Consider the following 16,337-nt stretch of genomic DNA (forward strand, 5'->3'; position numbering starts at 1 on the left):
TATGGTTTTCAAATATGCAGATGCCATGATGATTAGTAAAATACAAAACCATTTCAAAGTGTTACTGAATTCACATCTTATCATAATGGACTTCCTCAATTAATGTTTATTAAAAAGACAACCATCTCATATGGACTCTCCCCACATTGATACTGCAAAGGGGTTTTACTGAAAATTATTCAGTAGCCACTACCCTGTGCCACACTTGTAACACTTACTCATTTCTAACTTCCCAATCTAAAAGAAACAAGGTAAAGTTAGGTGAAATGCAAGAACATTCAAGAATCCTTTCCTTTTTCCAGTGTAAGATAATTAGAACCTCCTTGTGGATTTTGTTCAATAGCCTATCTGTATGGTAAACAGTGAACACCCTACATTTCTTCCTGAAAGGCAGCAATTGTGGTATTGACTTGTTACTGCTAGTGCTAGTATTATACCTGTGAATTATCATGTAAATGAGCACAAAGATGTTTAGGAGAAAGCAATCATTCTCTTAAGGAAGAAACTTAATTGGAACTCCAAACTGTTCCAATCTTTTTTCCCCCAAATCACTAATTACTTTAAACGCATCTTTACAATAGAACAAATAAAAGAACAAAGTCACAGATGTCTTAATTACCACTTAGAATCTATTGTCTTCTAGTATTGACAAAGGATTGCATGTGTCCACATAGAATATTATCTTTATTTTTCACAAGGAACATTTAGTTCAATTGCATCAGAAGATCCTGGGATTGCACAGTCTTAGATTAGAAGACATTGTATTCTAGCTGAGACCATCCCTAGACAGGTTTACAACTGGGAAGATATTAATAACATTTAAATCAGCCAAGAACCACAACCTGAGAATCTGCTGTGTTTCTTAAGTAGAATTTAAAAGAGTTCTGAACTATAGGCCAGGCAGACAAAGGATGCCAGCCATTTTTTCATATTGATTAACTCACAGTATTGAGGTATTAGATGAACTAATAATTATTTAAAATCACAAGAATTTCTGTAAGTTGCATTGTTTCCCCACTGACCCTGTATGTGTGCAAATTGCACTTTATGAAACTTAAATGCAAGGCTTTATATTTACTTCAAGTCACCATAGACCAGAGTCACCAGGGGATCAGACTTGATAGGGTTTGTTGAGGACATCTGTGAGGGGGAGGGAAGCAGGACTGTGCAGAGGAAGAAGAGAAACAGGATCATCTAGTGTCACAGAGGCCTCTGCTGACCCCACGGGGAGCGTGGGGGCTGGGTTGGTCCTTGAGAAGGGGTCCCCTGCTCACAAACCGCATGACCCCGAATAAAAGACCAAGGGCAGGCCAAGCACAGACTCCAGGAACTACCAATAAGAGTAAAAGTAATGATGATACAAATGCTCCCTCTACTGAGAATTTACACGTTAGGTCCCAAACAGGGCACTCCACAGGTGTCATTCTATAAGATAGGTGTATTCCTGGGGCTATTGTAACAGAAGACTACAAACTGGCTGCCTTAAAACAGATATTTATTCTCTCACAGTTCTAGAGGCTAGAAATCTGAAGCCAGGTGTTGGCAGGGTGAAGTCTCTCTGAGGGCTCTGAGGGGGAATCTGCCCCGTATCCCTCTCCAGCTGCCCCTGGCTTTCCTCGGCACACACACGCAGCACTCCTGTCTCCGCCTCTGTTACCACGGATCATCCCCCACTCTGGGAGACACGTTTCTCCTCTGATACGGACAGCACTCATTGAATTAAGAGCCTGCTCTATGCCAGAATGACCTCATCTTAACATATTACATCTGCAATGACCCTATTTCCAGACAAGGTCGTATTCTGAGGTGCCTGGGATCAAGACTGCAACATACAAGTTGGAAACGGGAGGGACACGATTCTCCCCACAGCAGCAGGTATTCTCATTGCCATTTCACCTATAAGGAAACCGACAGTATCAGCCAGGATCCACTCAGGAAAATAGAAACCACACCAGTTATTTTAACAGAGAGAATCTACTACAGAAAATTGGTTAAATAGGTATGAGAGCATTGAAAAGGTACAAGAGGATCACGACACGGAGATGGAGAGATTCGGGCCCCCTGGTGCTAGTAGCTCTGGAGCTCTGAAGGCAGGAGCTCATGACACCCACACCTAAGTCTCAGAAATGGGGGTGCTGTCCTGGAGCTGCTACCTCTGAGGGGTTCCCTGGAGCCTATTGGGGGAGCATGAGTAAAATTCAGAAACTAAAACCAACAGGCACTGCCCTGGCAGGAGGTGTCGCTTGGAGGAGCAAACAGGAGGGTGCGGCGTTGCCCACTGTCCCCTGCCCGGTGGTCTCCACCCAATGCCCCTGTTGGCAGAGCCCAACAAGGAGGAACTGGCAAAGCAGAAATGTGGTTTGCAGAGCTCCAGCCTGAGCACCACAAAACAGAGTCCAGAAGGATGAGCTTGGGGCTACAACAGCTCGCTAAACAAGTCACCAAGATTCACAAATCTCAGCACACCGCAATGGCTAGGATGTCAACTCAGGTGTGATTCTAAACTCAGATCCTGACCATTTGGTTCACTTTCCCTTTAAAATGGGTATTTAAGAAGAGACAAACGTGTGCTACTTTTACTCTTACAACCATCGGAATCCAAAAACCAATACTGGAAGACTAGCAATTTATTCTAAGCAATGACAGAAAGGCTGTCTTCTTCATGATGGATCTAATTAGCCAACTTTGGGCCGTGAGTAAAAAGATGGTTCCGCTGCCTTCTGCAGACTGTGCTCAAGGTCAAGGCTGAGTGAGAGAAATGTGCACACAGAGCCGGGTAGCTGGAAAGCTGCTGACCCTCAAAATAAGCAGGAAAACTCGTAGTGCAGAGGCGTAGCAAACTCAATTAGCTTTTTCCAATCAAATAAAGATCAGAAAAATTGGATTTAGGATGGAAACATGTGAAATTAAGTTAATAATCTAGAAGTAGATGAAATGTTCCTATGACATGAAGCCAACTAAGTTAGTCCTTGGGTGAAAAATGAGATAACACCAGTATTCCAAACAGTGGGTTTCTTAACATCAGCGACATGCGCATCTTTCTTGCACAGCCGTGCTGTGCTCTGATAACAGGTATTTTCCTGAAATATTTAAGCTGGATGTTTGTAAATCAGATCATATTTGGCTTACACTTCTGTCTCTGAGGCTTTCTATTTCGTGATGAATGACCTAGTAGTCACACCATCTGTAATGTTATATAGGAGCATGAATTTAAAGAAACCCCAGTTATTTACTCTTTATCAGATAATCTGAAAGCAGGACATTTGTGTAATCAACCCAGTTTTCTATTGTTTTTGACGCCTTACAAGATTTAGAGATACGTAAGCCTTCTTTTCTAAACCCACAGGACCACAACAGATTCAATCCAGGCCCTGAGCCATCACTTGCTTGTTTACGGCAATTCAGCCACAGCAAAGAGACGATCACAGCCTTTGACAAGGAAGAGGGAGAGGCTGTATTAGTTAACTCGGGCTGCTATGACAAATGCCATAAACTGTGTGGCTTACAAACAACAGCAATCTATTCCTCACAGTCCTGGAGGCTGGAAGCTCCACATCAAAGCAGACTGTGTCTGGTGAGAGCCACTTCCTGGTCCACAGATGGCTCCTTTTCCCTGAGTCCTCACATGGCAGAAGGGGCAAGAGGACTCTCTGGGGCCTCTTTTATAAGAGCACTAATGCCACTCACGAGGGCTCTGCCTTTATTACCTAATCACCTCCTAATGCCATCACACTGGGGGTTAGGGCTTCACTATATGAATTTTGGGCTTATACAAACATTTAGTTCATAGCAGGCATTAACCAAGGCAGGTAGGGAAGAGGACTCTTTGATTTGTTGGATTTCCTGCTTTCTAAATATAGTGGACCCTTGGACTTGAATTTCTGTAAAATGTCCAATTCCTGCTTATTTTTAACCCAAGACAAAAAGCCCTTGACCATCAACAACGCATGGACTACATTAGGGCAGTCTCAGCAGGCTCTGCACCCCTAACTTCGTCAGCCTCCACGCTGTCTAGGGAGCCCCCTGCTGCCTCCTTCCTCTTGTCTGGGCCCCTGGCTCCATACCCAGAGGACGCGGACCAGAGGGAGTGTAGGCAGAACGGGATGCAGACTCCCGGACTCTTGCTTCACCTCTTTCTACCTAGGAGGCCTTGCTGAGCTGTTGTCATCTGCAGAACAGAAGAGAACTTGATAATGCTTACCTTGGGCGGGGTGTTCACAGGGTTAGATGAGATGGCATGAAGTGAGAGTGGCTGTGTGAGGCTGGTGGGCTGCGAGAGCCTTGGGGTCTGTGGGGGGAAAGGATCACACAGCTGCTCCTCGGGGCTGGGAAATGAGCTTCGGGAACGTTTGTCCACCTGAGAGCTAATGGTTTCTGGTTTTCTCTTAGTGGCCTGGGGAATAGAAGGGAATAAACAGATAAGGACAGTTGACAGGAAGAAACCTGATGGGCTGTGAAAGCTCAGTGAATCTCTTCTTCTTTCTAGAGAGAGCAGGAAAACAGTCATCTTCTTCCAATAGGGTAGATACAACAACATACCTGAGACTGGGTAATTGATACAAAACAGAAATTTCTTTCTCACAGCGTGGAGGCTGGAAAGTCGGAGATCAAGGTGCCGCCCTTTGGTGTCTGGTGAGGGCCTTTTTTCTGCATCCTCCAGACTAGGGGACGCTATGTTCTACACGAGAGGGATGAACTCCCTCCAAAAGCCCTTTTATAGGGCACCTAATCCCGTACTTGAGGGAGAACCCGCATGGCCTAATTACCTTGTAAAGCCCCACCTGTTAATACCAGCACATTGGCAACACCTGAATTTTGGAGGGACACGCTCAAACCACAGCAAGAGCCCATTGCTGGAGTGCAGACGCACGAAACCCGGGTCAGAATGTGACATAACAGGAAGCCAAATACGATCAGCGCCCACAAAGAAGTCAGAGTGGATTGTATTAAAATTGCTCCCCATGGATACACTTTCACTGCCTGGAATACATCCCGGAAATCAATGAGCATTGTACTTCACTCATCAGGATGTCTTTTGGAATAATTTATTAATCAGGGCATTAAGCTATGGAAATGAGATCTACTTTTCATTACTTGTGTTCTTAAAAAAGTGATTCAAAAAGATTTAATAACTGTAAGAGCTTTAAGGTATCTGTATTTCATATAATATGCTGCATTCTGTGAAGATAACTGATTTCATTTGTTTTGTTCTCATTGTTACACTTATTTTCAAAATGTGCTCAAATTGTATAAAACTAAAAATTCAACATTCTTTTTAATTTCAGAAAAAAATCAAATTACAATTGTGACCTTACAGTTCAGGTTTATTTTTCAGAGTTTTCACCATGGCAATGGACTTCCAGAACTAATATTGAAAACCCTTGTTACTGGGCTCTCCAATCTAGAACTTTGTGATGGGAATTCAATGAGATGTGTGTTTAAACAGGTTATTTACTTGCATTTTATGTAGCCTCTGAGTTTCATTCAAGCGTGGCCATCACCAACTCTCAGTTTTGCACCTGTCTCCTGCTACTTCTTTTCTAAAGCAACTGGCCCTGATGGTTTCAATTCCTACCCCTGCATCCTACACCTTTCAGATCTGCTTGTTCCTTTCATTGTGATATCATTTTCCTCACCTATTCCTTATCTCTCAAGATTTTTTTTTTAATTTACCTAACTATTCAGGTTCACAAGTGCATCAAATTTCAAGCATGAAAAAAATAAATCCACATTAAGACAGATCATAATGAAACTTCAAAATCCCAAAGGCAGGTAAGTTTCTAAAAGCAGCCAGGACACACACACGCACACACATGTGAATATGGGCGATGACTGAGAGTTTCCAAGTCCAGCCTCTGTAGTTTGAGCAACGTTGTTTGTGGGACATGTGGTCGAGCATTGTCTTGCAAGAGGATTGCCCTGCCTCTGTTGACAAATCTTTGCTGCTTAATTGCAAGCACCCTCATCATTTCATCCATTTGGTTGCAGTAGACATCTGCTGTAGTCATTTGACCAGGTTTCATGAAGCAGTAGTGGATAATACTGGTGCTGGATCACCAAACAGACACCATTAGCTTTTTTTGATGAATATTTAGTTTTGGACCATGTTTTGGCACTTCACCTTTGTCCAACCATTGTGCTAAATGCTTGTGATTGTCAAAAAGAATCCATTTTTCATCACATAGAACAATACAGTGTAGAAATGGTTCACCTTTGTGTCATGACAGCAAAGAAAGGGAAGGTTCGAGATGATTTCTAATGCTCATTCAATTCATGTGGAACGCATCTATCCAGCTTCTTTACCTTGCTGACTTGTTTCAAATGTTGTTGGAATGGCTACGTCAAACCTTGCTGCTAATTCACACATAGGTTGAAATGGATTCGCATCCACTACAACTTTCAGCTCATCATTATCCACCTTTGTCTCAGGTTGCCCACGTGGCTCATTTTTAAGATTAAAATCACCAGAACCGAACCATCCACATACTGTGTGTTCATTAGCCACATCCTTCCCAAACACTTTGTTGATATTTTGAGCTATCTGTGCTGCATTGGTTCCAGGATGGAACTCATATTCAAAAATAACATGAATTTTTTTCTTATCCATGGTTTCACAAAAATGGCTCTAAAAAAATTTTGAAAGATAACCACAACGTAAAATGTGCATTTGAAAGACTGTACCTTCACAACAAAAATAAAACAAGAAGTGTCAAAGTGAAATGTCAGAGATATCAACTGTCAAACTTAGTACTTAAGGAAATCAGACATTTCATACTTAATAACCTAAATCTGTGGATATATGTGTGTATACTTACATGTATATATGTATATACATGTATGTATGCATATTTATACACACACACTGTATGTGTGGGTAGAGAGAATCTTTTGAAGGACTAATAGCTGACTTCTTAATAACAGCCAATTAAGCCAGAAAGAATGGAACTAACATCTTCGGGGGGGAGGGGGGGGTGGAGGAAGAGGATAAAATATCATATCCACTGAAAATATCTTCCAGGAATAAGAGCCAAATAAACATTCATCACACAACAAAAAGTGAGAGTGCTTCCAATAGCAACAAAAAGAATTCTTAAGGAGGTGGGTCAGACAGAAAGAAAATTATTTCACATAGAGGTTTGAAATGCAAGAAGAAAATTAGAGCAAAGAAAGTGGAAAATATGAATAAATCTAAATAAAATTTATAAAATTTATAAAATTAAAATAAAAATGTCTGTGGGGATTAAAACATTTTTTAAAAACCCACAATAACAGTAAATAAGGCAGGAGAGAATAAAATGTGCTCAAGTGTGAGAAGTTCCTTCCATTGTCAGAGAAGAGGACAAAAACACTGAATTATTTTAGAAGTGGTAAGTAGGCGTGTTGCAATTTCTAGTGTTAGTATTAGAAGAGAAACAAAGTATATAACTCTTAAAACTGTGAAGAGGAGAAATTGATTTAAAAAGATACTCTGTTAATCTAAGAGAAGTCAAAGGAGGAGAAGAAAAACATGGAACATGTTGGAAAATTATAATCACAAAGTAAGATGGGGCATTTAAACCAAATGTATCAGCAGCTGCATTAAATATGAACAGAATTTTTTCATAATAAAGATCTTAAAAATATCAAAAATATAATACATTGTGAATAAATTAGTTCTAGCTCTATGATGCAAATTTGGTTTGACAGCAGAAACTCAGTAAATGTAATCCAAGGTATTAACAGAAAAAATAAGAAAAGATATAGATGCAGAAACAGCCTTTGATAGAATTTTCCATGATAAAAATTATACATTGCCTAATAAACTAAAAATAGAAGAGATATTTCTCAGTCCAATAAACAGCATCTACAAAAAGATCTATAATGTTATATTTAAAGGTTAAAAAAGTCAAATCTTTTGTTTTGAGATCAAAAACAAGATGCTTTGTATCACAAATTCCTTCCAACATTGTACCATTGGACCCAACCAGCATAATAAGGCAAGAATAACAAAGACAAGAAAAAACATGAGAACTAGAAAGGAGAGAATATGATTTGGGAGATGATATGAGGGGTTTTTTAGCATAAAAAAGGACTTTATAAATGATTCATTAGAATTAATGGGGAAATTTAGCAAAATTATAAGCTTACTAAAACTCAACATGTGAAAATCAATTTCATTTCTGCATTTCTGAAATACAAGGATACAGAACAAAAATAAAAATATATCCAGGAGATATGTGTGTGTATATATGTGTGTGCATATGTATATATGCACACACATGTATACATTTTTGCAATAGCAAATGAAAAAAGAAAGAAAGAAATACCTAGCCAAAAAACCCAAAAAACCAAAAAAACCAAAAACCAAACCAAAAACCCTAAAAACTGTATGCAAGGCTTTTACAGGGAAAATTATAAAACAACCCTAAACCCAAACTCTACCACTATACCATATATACATGTAACAGAATCCAACTTTTAAATCTATTAAAATTTTAAAAACAGAAGAAACAAAAATATAATTAAGAGATATTAAAGGGAAACACGAATAAATTGAAGCCATAGGTTGATAGATCTTACTTTGTGAAGATTTCGATTCCTGAAATTCAGTAGTGTGATGCCCCCAGCTTTGCCCATTTTGTACAACATCACTTTGCCCATTCAGGTCTTTGGTGGTTCTATATGAATTTTAGATTTTTTTTTCTATTTCAATGAATAATGACATTGGAATTTTGATAGGTATTACATTGAATCTATAGATTTCTTTGAGTAGTATGGACATTTTAACTATTCATATATTACTTTTCCAAATCAAGAACAGGAGATATCTTTCTATTTATTGTGTCTTCTTCGATTTCTTTTATCAGTTTCATAGTTTTCAGTGTACAAGTCTTTCACTTTCTTAATAAATTAAATTTGCTCCTAAATATTTTATATTTTCATAGCTATTATAAATGGGATTTTTTTTTAAACTTCTTTTTTTTGGATAGTTTGTTGTTAGTGTATAGAAATGCTACTGATTTTTGTATGTTGATTTTTTAACTTGCAACTTTACTGAATTTGTTTATCAGTTCTAGCAGTTTTTTGGTGGAGTCTTTACACTGATTTCAAAATATATTACAAAGCTATAGGAAATCAAAATAGCATGATGTTGACATAAAAGCAGACACAGTGATTGATGGAACAGGACAGAGAAATAAACCTACAAGTTTACACGCAATTAATTTTCTGCAAAGGTGCCAAAAATACACAATGGGTAAAGGATAGTCTCTTCAATAAATTACATTGGGAAAACTGGATATCCACAAAAATAAATTCAAAATGGATTAAACACTTCAATGTAAGACCATAAACTATAAAGCTACTACAAGAATGAACACATAGGGGAAATTTTCCATGACATTGGTCTGGGCAACGATTTCTTGGATATGAGCCCCAAAGCACAGGAGATAAAAGCAAAAACAGACAAATGGAATTACAGCAAACTAAAAAGCTTCTGCACAGCACAAAAAAAAAAAAAAAAAAAACAATTAACAGAGTGAAGAGACAATCCATGGATTGGGAGAAAATATTTGTAAACAATACATCCGTAAGTGGTTAATATCCAAAATATATGAGAAAGTCAAACAACTTAATAATAAGAAAATGAAAAAAAAAATCTGATTTAAAAAATGAGCAAAAGACCTGAACAGACAGTTCTTAAAACAAGACATACAAATCGCCAACAGATGTATGAAAAAATGCTTAATGTCCCTAATCATCAGAGAAATGCAAATTAAAACCACAAGGAGATATCACCTTATACCTGTTGGAACGCCTATTACCAAAAAGAAGAAAGATAACAAGTGCTGGTGAGGATATGGAGAGAAAAGAACCCTTGGTGGGAATGTAAATTAATATAGTCATTATGGAAAACAGTTAAAAAATTAAACTTAAAAATTAAAAATATAACTACCGTACAATTCAGCAATTCCACTACTGGGTGTGTATCCAAATGAAATGAGATCAGTATGTCAAAGGGAGCCATACTCCATGTTTATTGCAGCATGATTGACAATAGCCAAGATATAGAATCAACCTAAGTGTCCTCCAAAGATTTACAGCAGGTCCTTGAATAATGTAATTTTGCACAAAGTTGTATTGTTATAATGTTGATAAGAAAAAAGAATCTGGTTCCATTATAAACCATTTCACTTAAACTTGCAGTTTCCAAGACCCTATCAATGACTTTGAGGACTCACTATATTTAGCCATAAAAAGCAGTGAGGCACTGACACGTGCTACAACATGGATGAACCTTGAAAACACGCCAAGTGAATGAAGCCACACAAAACATTATATATTGTATGATTCCATTTACATGAAATGTCCAGAACAGGTAAATTCTTAGAGAAAGAAAGTAAATGAGTGATTTCCAGGAACTGGGGAAGCTGGGGAGGCTGACTGCTCACGAGTACAGGGTTTCTTTTAGGAGTGATGAAAATGTTCTGGGATTAAACAGTGGTTATGGTTGAACAATCTTCTGAACATACAAAAAGACACTAAAATATATGCCTTTTAGTGGTGAATTTTATTATATGTGAATTAAATCTTAGTTTAAAAAATCGACCAAATTTTTTTTCCTGGACAAGCGTGGTAAGTGCTCACAACATCCCTTAGATGCTGAGGAGGGAGCGGGGCCATTGCCATTTTGGCTCTTAGACCGATGAAGAGATGTCAGCCCGTTGTAGCAGCCCCAGGTCACCTCTCCCAAGATGCTGTACCATCCTAGACCTTGCAATTTTTCCATTGAAACAAACAAAATAATCTCAAGTGAAAGAAGCATTTGGCCAGCTAGGATGTTGCTTCTATCATCTAATTGCACGAGGCTTAGTGATTCATCTATTGACTGTTCCCATCTCCTGTGTTAAGCAAGCATGACCGTGCTGATAACTGTTGAGAAGATTAATCTTCAGGCAGGGCTGCGGATATTAGGGATGAATGTGTATGAAATTAGAGAAGAAATGGACTCAGATTTATATGAGGATTAGAGGAGCAAAACAATCAGTGTTTGTATGTGCTCCCTGCTCATCCTCGGCAAAGGTTCAATAAGTGAAGTTTCATCTTCCCTTATTAATGTATTGCTCCAAAATGGGAAATCCTAAAAACAAGAAACGTGCCATAGGAAAGCGACACTCATCGGGAGCCCAGGGTGGAACATCTACTGATGACAACCTTTGTGAAGCAGACAGTTTTGCAGCATTACGTGAACTGAATTTACAGCCTTTGTTTTCCAAAGATTAAAGATATTATTCTTCGTATAATCAGTAACCTTCATCCCTAGAGTCGGAGAACACTATGCTTGCTCTTCGAAGGGTTCTGAAGAAAGGTCTGTGGCTCTTTCTTTGTCAGAATCATTACGGTACTTTCCTTCTGCTGTTACAGGAGCACTTGGAAGCGTGTGCCTGGGTGGTTCGCCTGGTAGAAGCAGGGAGGGAGGATTGAACCGGAGCTTGTTCAGGAAGCTGAGCAGGAAGGAGGTGGACATACAGGTGCAGAGCTCAGCGGTGCTGCGGGGAGAGGCGAGGCTGCTGCCAGCTGTTTCAGCCCTGTGACGCCCCTTGCCTCCAGGCTGGGAGCCCCTCTCCCCAGGCAGGCGGGCCCTGCCCTCTGCCCTGCACAGCCAGGCCCCGGGAGCCCCACGGAGGGCGGCCCCCCTCCTACCGGGGACCTTCGGCAGCTCTCCAGGCAGGACCCCTGCAGGTTGTCCCGAGACCTCTCTCCAGGCCTCACAGCTTCCGTAGCTGGGTGTTCGTCCCCAGCGCTGTCCCTCCCCCTGCACACCCCACCCTCCGGCCGCTCCTTGGGTTCACTCCTTCGGTCCTGGCGTCAGCTGCTCGCCATCCTCGGCGTCACAGCCCCGTGTGCTCTTGAAAATGGCTATTCCATCCCTAGAATAAACCATCCTATTCAGCCTTTTCCTCAAATTCATAGTTTTCATGACCTAAACCAGAGTCGCTGTTCTCTGCAGGCACCTCCCTGCCCGAATTGCCCTCTTCCCTCGGTTGGGGGGCTCCGGGGTGGGCCCTTCTGTTGCGGCCTCTCATCGTGCGACGCGCACGCGGACCCGGCCACCCTGCCGGCGACCGGCTCCCCTGTCCGCCCGCACCTGGCTCGGGGCCCTCGCCCCGCGGTCCTCCCAGGAGCGTGTGAGCAGCCCCCTTATAACCAGTCCGTGGCCCACCTGATGGACGAACGCTTCTCTCAGTGGGGCGCGGTTTTATTTCAGACTCAGTGACTTTTTTATGAAGTTTGCCTAAATCCATGTCATAATTTTCCGCATATAAAAAGTGGCCGTCATTAGATACTCCCCACTCTTCAGCCTTCACAAACGCCTCCACCTTGTCCTTGTTTTCTTGGTGCCGGGTAGGAGCTGCAGCCGCGGGGTCCCGGCCGCGTCTGTCTGTCAACGACCTGAGTGTCGCAGTCCTGCCTTCACGGCGCCCTCGGCGCAGGTCCCCCTGATTCAAACATCGGAGTGGCGCGTCCGCAGTCCACAGGAACACAGCGAGGTGACAAGTTCTGCCCGTGAGGAATGGTTAACCTGAGCTGATGCCTCCTCTTGCTTCTCTGAAACCAAAGGCACCGGCTGGCAAACGAATTGCCAGGACTGGGGTGTTTGCCTTGGACCAAAGTCTGGAGGGAACGTGACTTGTCAACGAGGGGCTGGCACTGAACGGTCCACGCTCCAGCCAGCTGACCGAACTGGCACGCGGCCCCCCTTCGTCTCAGCTGCTGGAAAAGGGGTTATAATTAGATTTTCCTGTCCTTATGGCAAAATAGGGGTCAATTGTCTTGCGTGCCCAATCACGATTGCACCACCCTTATTGCGGGTTTAATCCATATGCTGAGAAATTATATGGGGATCAAATGCACACTGGCGTTAGAGAACGCCTCCAGATTGTTCTCAATGGTAGGACTTCATCTGAAAATGAGTGCTGATTTGCATGAATTTACATGTAAAATGCAAATCACACAGTTCCCCAATGGAGAGCAAAAGGAGGTTGAAGGCAGCTAGCTTCCTCCTTTATCTCAAAAGCAGAGGTCCTCTTGGCCTTTAGAGTGGAAAAAATCCCCCAAAGATGGTTCCATAGGCGGCCCCATGCACAAAATGCAAAATGCTCAGTTACACGTACACGGGCCATTTGTCCTCCCCAGTGGTAATGCTGAACCTCGGCACCTTCCAGCTGCGCTCAATTTATGTGGCGGAGGCTCCCTAACTGCCTGTTAACAGGGGAGACAGAGGCAGTGCTGGGAGGGGCCGCTTTGTTTTCAAACTAAACCATAACTATTAGGGACAAATGTTAACAGTTGGCCAGGGTAGTCTGGTCACTTCTAGGAAAGGATTAGGCTACGTCTGTTGGCTGTCTTTAGTTCAACATTCTTTTTTTTTTTTTTTTACTTTATTTATTTATTTATTTTAGAGACAGGGTCTCACTCTGTTGCCCCAGCTAGAATGCAGTGGTGTCATTGTAGCTCACTGCAGCCTTGAACTCCTGGGCTTACTACACGGGTACTGTGAGGGTACTGTGCACTACTCTGTGCTTACTTACACGGTCACATGCACACAAATTGTGCACTCTTGGTTTTACAGGAATAAAAAGGTACTATGCATGTTCCTCTGCAGTTTACCTTTCTACTTCAACAGTGCTTTGTAGAAATCTCCGTAATTCATCTGCTGTAGCTTCTGATGCATTCTTTTTAATAACTGCATACTAATTCATGCAGTGGGTGCAGCTGCAATTATTCAGCCATTCAGCAATTTTCCAACCGATGGACCATTAAATAGTTATCAGTTTTTGATACCTCATAATAATATTTTTGTCCATATGCACCTGCAAGGCTCTTATCAGTGTTGCTGTCTGTGAAATGGGTTTCTGTTGAGGAGACAGATGTGAGTATTGTCCACGGTAATAGCTGTTGCCAAAGGAGGTAGCACTTTGTATCCCACCAGCCACGTTTCTGCTCACTCTCTCTGTATCCTTCCCGCAGTGGGGTCTTTGCTCCACTCTAGCTTTTGCCAGTGGGGTGGGTGTAACATGCTACTTCCTTTTTATGCTCATTTGCATTCCCCTGATGCTGGTGAATTTGATCTTTTGATTTGTTTATGAATATTTTAGATTTGTTCTTCTCTGGATTTGCCATTCAAGTCTTTGCCCATTTGTCTTTGGAGTTAGTCGATTTATAAAACTCTTTCTATATTTTGGATAGTGTCCTGGTTAACCTCCCGAGCTCAAGAGTCCAGGGAGGGTTTGCATCTTAGCCCCGCCCTCAGAAGCTGTGCTGTCTTGGGTCACAACCTCCCTCTCTGTGCCTCCTTTCCTCGTATTTAGTTCAGGGGGGTAGGCAGAGTGCCCATGCCATAGGGACACTGGAAGGCGTTATCCATCTATTGCAAGGTCAGTTAATTTAAATCATCATTTCTATTTATTTGGCTTATGATATCTTTTGATTTATCAATTTTTAAATGCTTATGTTATAGAAATGTTTAATTTTTTTCAAACCTTCCATTTTTTCTGGCCTGGTTAGGGAAGAAGTGTCTGTCTTCTTTCAACCTGGGACTCCCCTGTCTCAGCAGGGTCACAGATTTCTTAACCCCAAAAGTGAGATTTCCTTGTAAGCCTTGACATCCCTCCAGTCCCTGCTTGCCTGTGGTCCCTCCTCAGAATCAGTCTCCATATTTCGTCCAGAATGTAGCATGGTTTTCTGCAGATGGGTTGAGGCAACCCTGTGTAGCCGGAGTCCCGGGGAGGGAAGGAGCCCAGGGCAACCTCCACGTGCAGCACAGTGACGCCCCTCCCAGGCCACGGGCTTCAATAATAAAGTGGGAGCAATCGAAAGTAATTGAAATGATACTTTTCATTTCTTCTATACTAGCAATTACTCTCTCTTGGCTCAAAGTGTTGATTTTAAATAAAATAAGTGAGTTTTGTTATTTTTTTCAAATATTTAAATAGAAAATTTCATTGGACAATGGCTTTCAATGAGTGTTGTGAGCTATTCTTTCTATTTTTTCCCATGCGATAAGCAGTACTAGAACCTTGTTTTGCTGTGAAATAGATTCCTTAAACATTCAGATCCAGTACTTGCCTTTCAGCAATGACTTTGTATTATCCTTTCTCAGGCATCTTTTTCACTGCCTCTCCTGCTTTGATTCATATTAATTTCTGACTAATTATTCTATTTTATAATTAACAACTTTGGTAAGTAAAAGCAATACAAAATAATGGAATTCCTTTGTATTTAATTGATGAATTACTGTTTTAACCGAGATTGCAAGTCATCTTGGCAAATATACATTGTTACACTTTTTATTGCCAATGAATCAAGAAATTAAATTAATGATCTAATTGATTAACTCTAGTTAATGATGGTAATTGCACCAGTCTACAGACGAATGGAAAGCCCGTCTTTCCATCTTACTGGGTTTCATCATATTCTCTTCCAGACTTAACGTGGAAAAAAAAAAAAAGTCTCCAAAACAAAGGCTACTGACCATTCCTTCTCCCAGTGCTGCACAACCAATTCTTTTCAGACTAGAAATATGTATCTGCAAACTACACCTATTTTGTGCATAGTTCTTCATGATTCAAGAAGATACAGTGAAAACACTGTGTAAAATGACATTTGCTCCCAAGGCCAGAGCTGTGACACATTCTTTAAGACCCACGTGACACTCAGCAGAGGCCTAAAAAGTGTTTGTTCATTCAAAACCGACTACAGCGAGAGCTTTCTGAGCCCGGTCCTGCTGAGTGCTGGCACACCAACGCCATCTGGGGTCATGCCCTTCTGCAGTTCTCCAGATCCAAAAACCATTAGCCGTTCTGCTTTGGGCAACAAATACCTCCCGTGCCCTGTCTGACATCCGAGATCCTCTTTGACCTTTCCAATTCAGTCTGACTCAGTTTTGCTAAGTGGATCTTTACCTGGGCTTCTGGAACCACAGTTCACTGGTCTCCCCACCTCTCACTGTCCAGGTTCACCGAAGTGAGTGCCCAGACAAAGGGTCAGCCCTGCTCTTGTCCACTTTGTCAACGAGACACACTCACAGTTTTAAGAAAGAAGCCCAGAGGCTGAGCCTGCCTTTCACACCTGTCTATAATGTGGCCTCAGGCTGCCTTTCCATGACCACCTCTCGCTCTTCCACTCCCTCCCCGTCTTCACTCTCTGACCACAAAAGACTGTTCCTCACTCTCATCTGAACTTGTCCCACATGTCTTCAAGACTCTGACATCAGCTGAACACTCTGCCAGGGCATGTGATGTGCAAACTATTTTCCATGCATTGAGGCCTGTCTCAGAAGCTGTTCCTCATAAAGC

This window comes from Lemur catta, chromosome 12, assembly GCF_020740605.2.
Source record: "Lemur catta isolate mLemCat1 chromosome 12, mLemCat1.pri, whole genome shotgun sequence".
In the NCBI taxonomy this organism is placed as follows: domain Eukaryota; kingdom Metazoa; phylum Chordata; class Mammalia; order Primates; family Lemuridae; genus Lemur; species Lemur catta.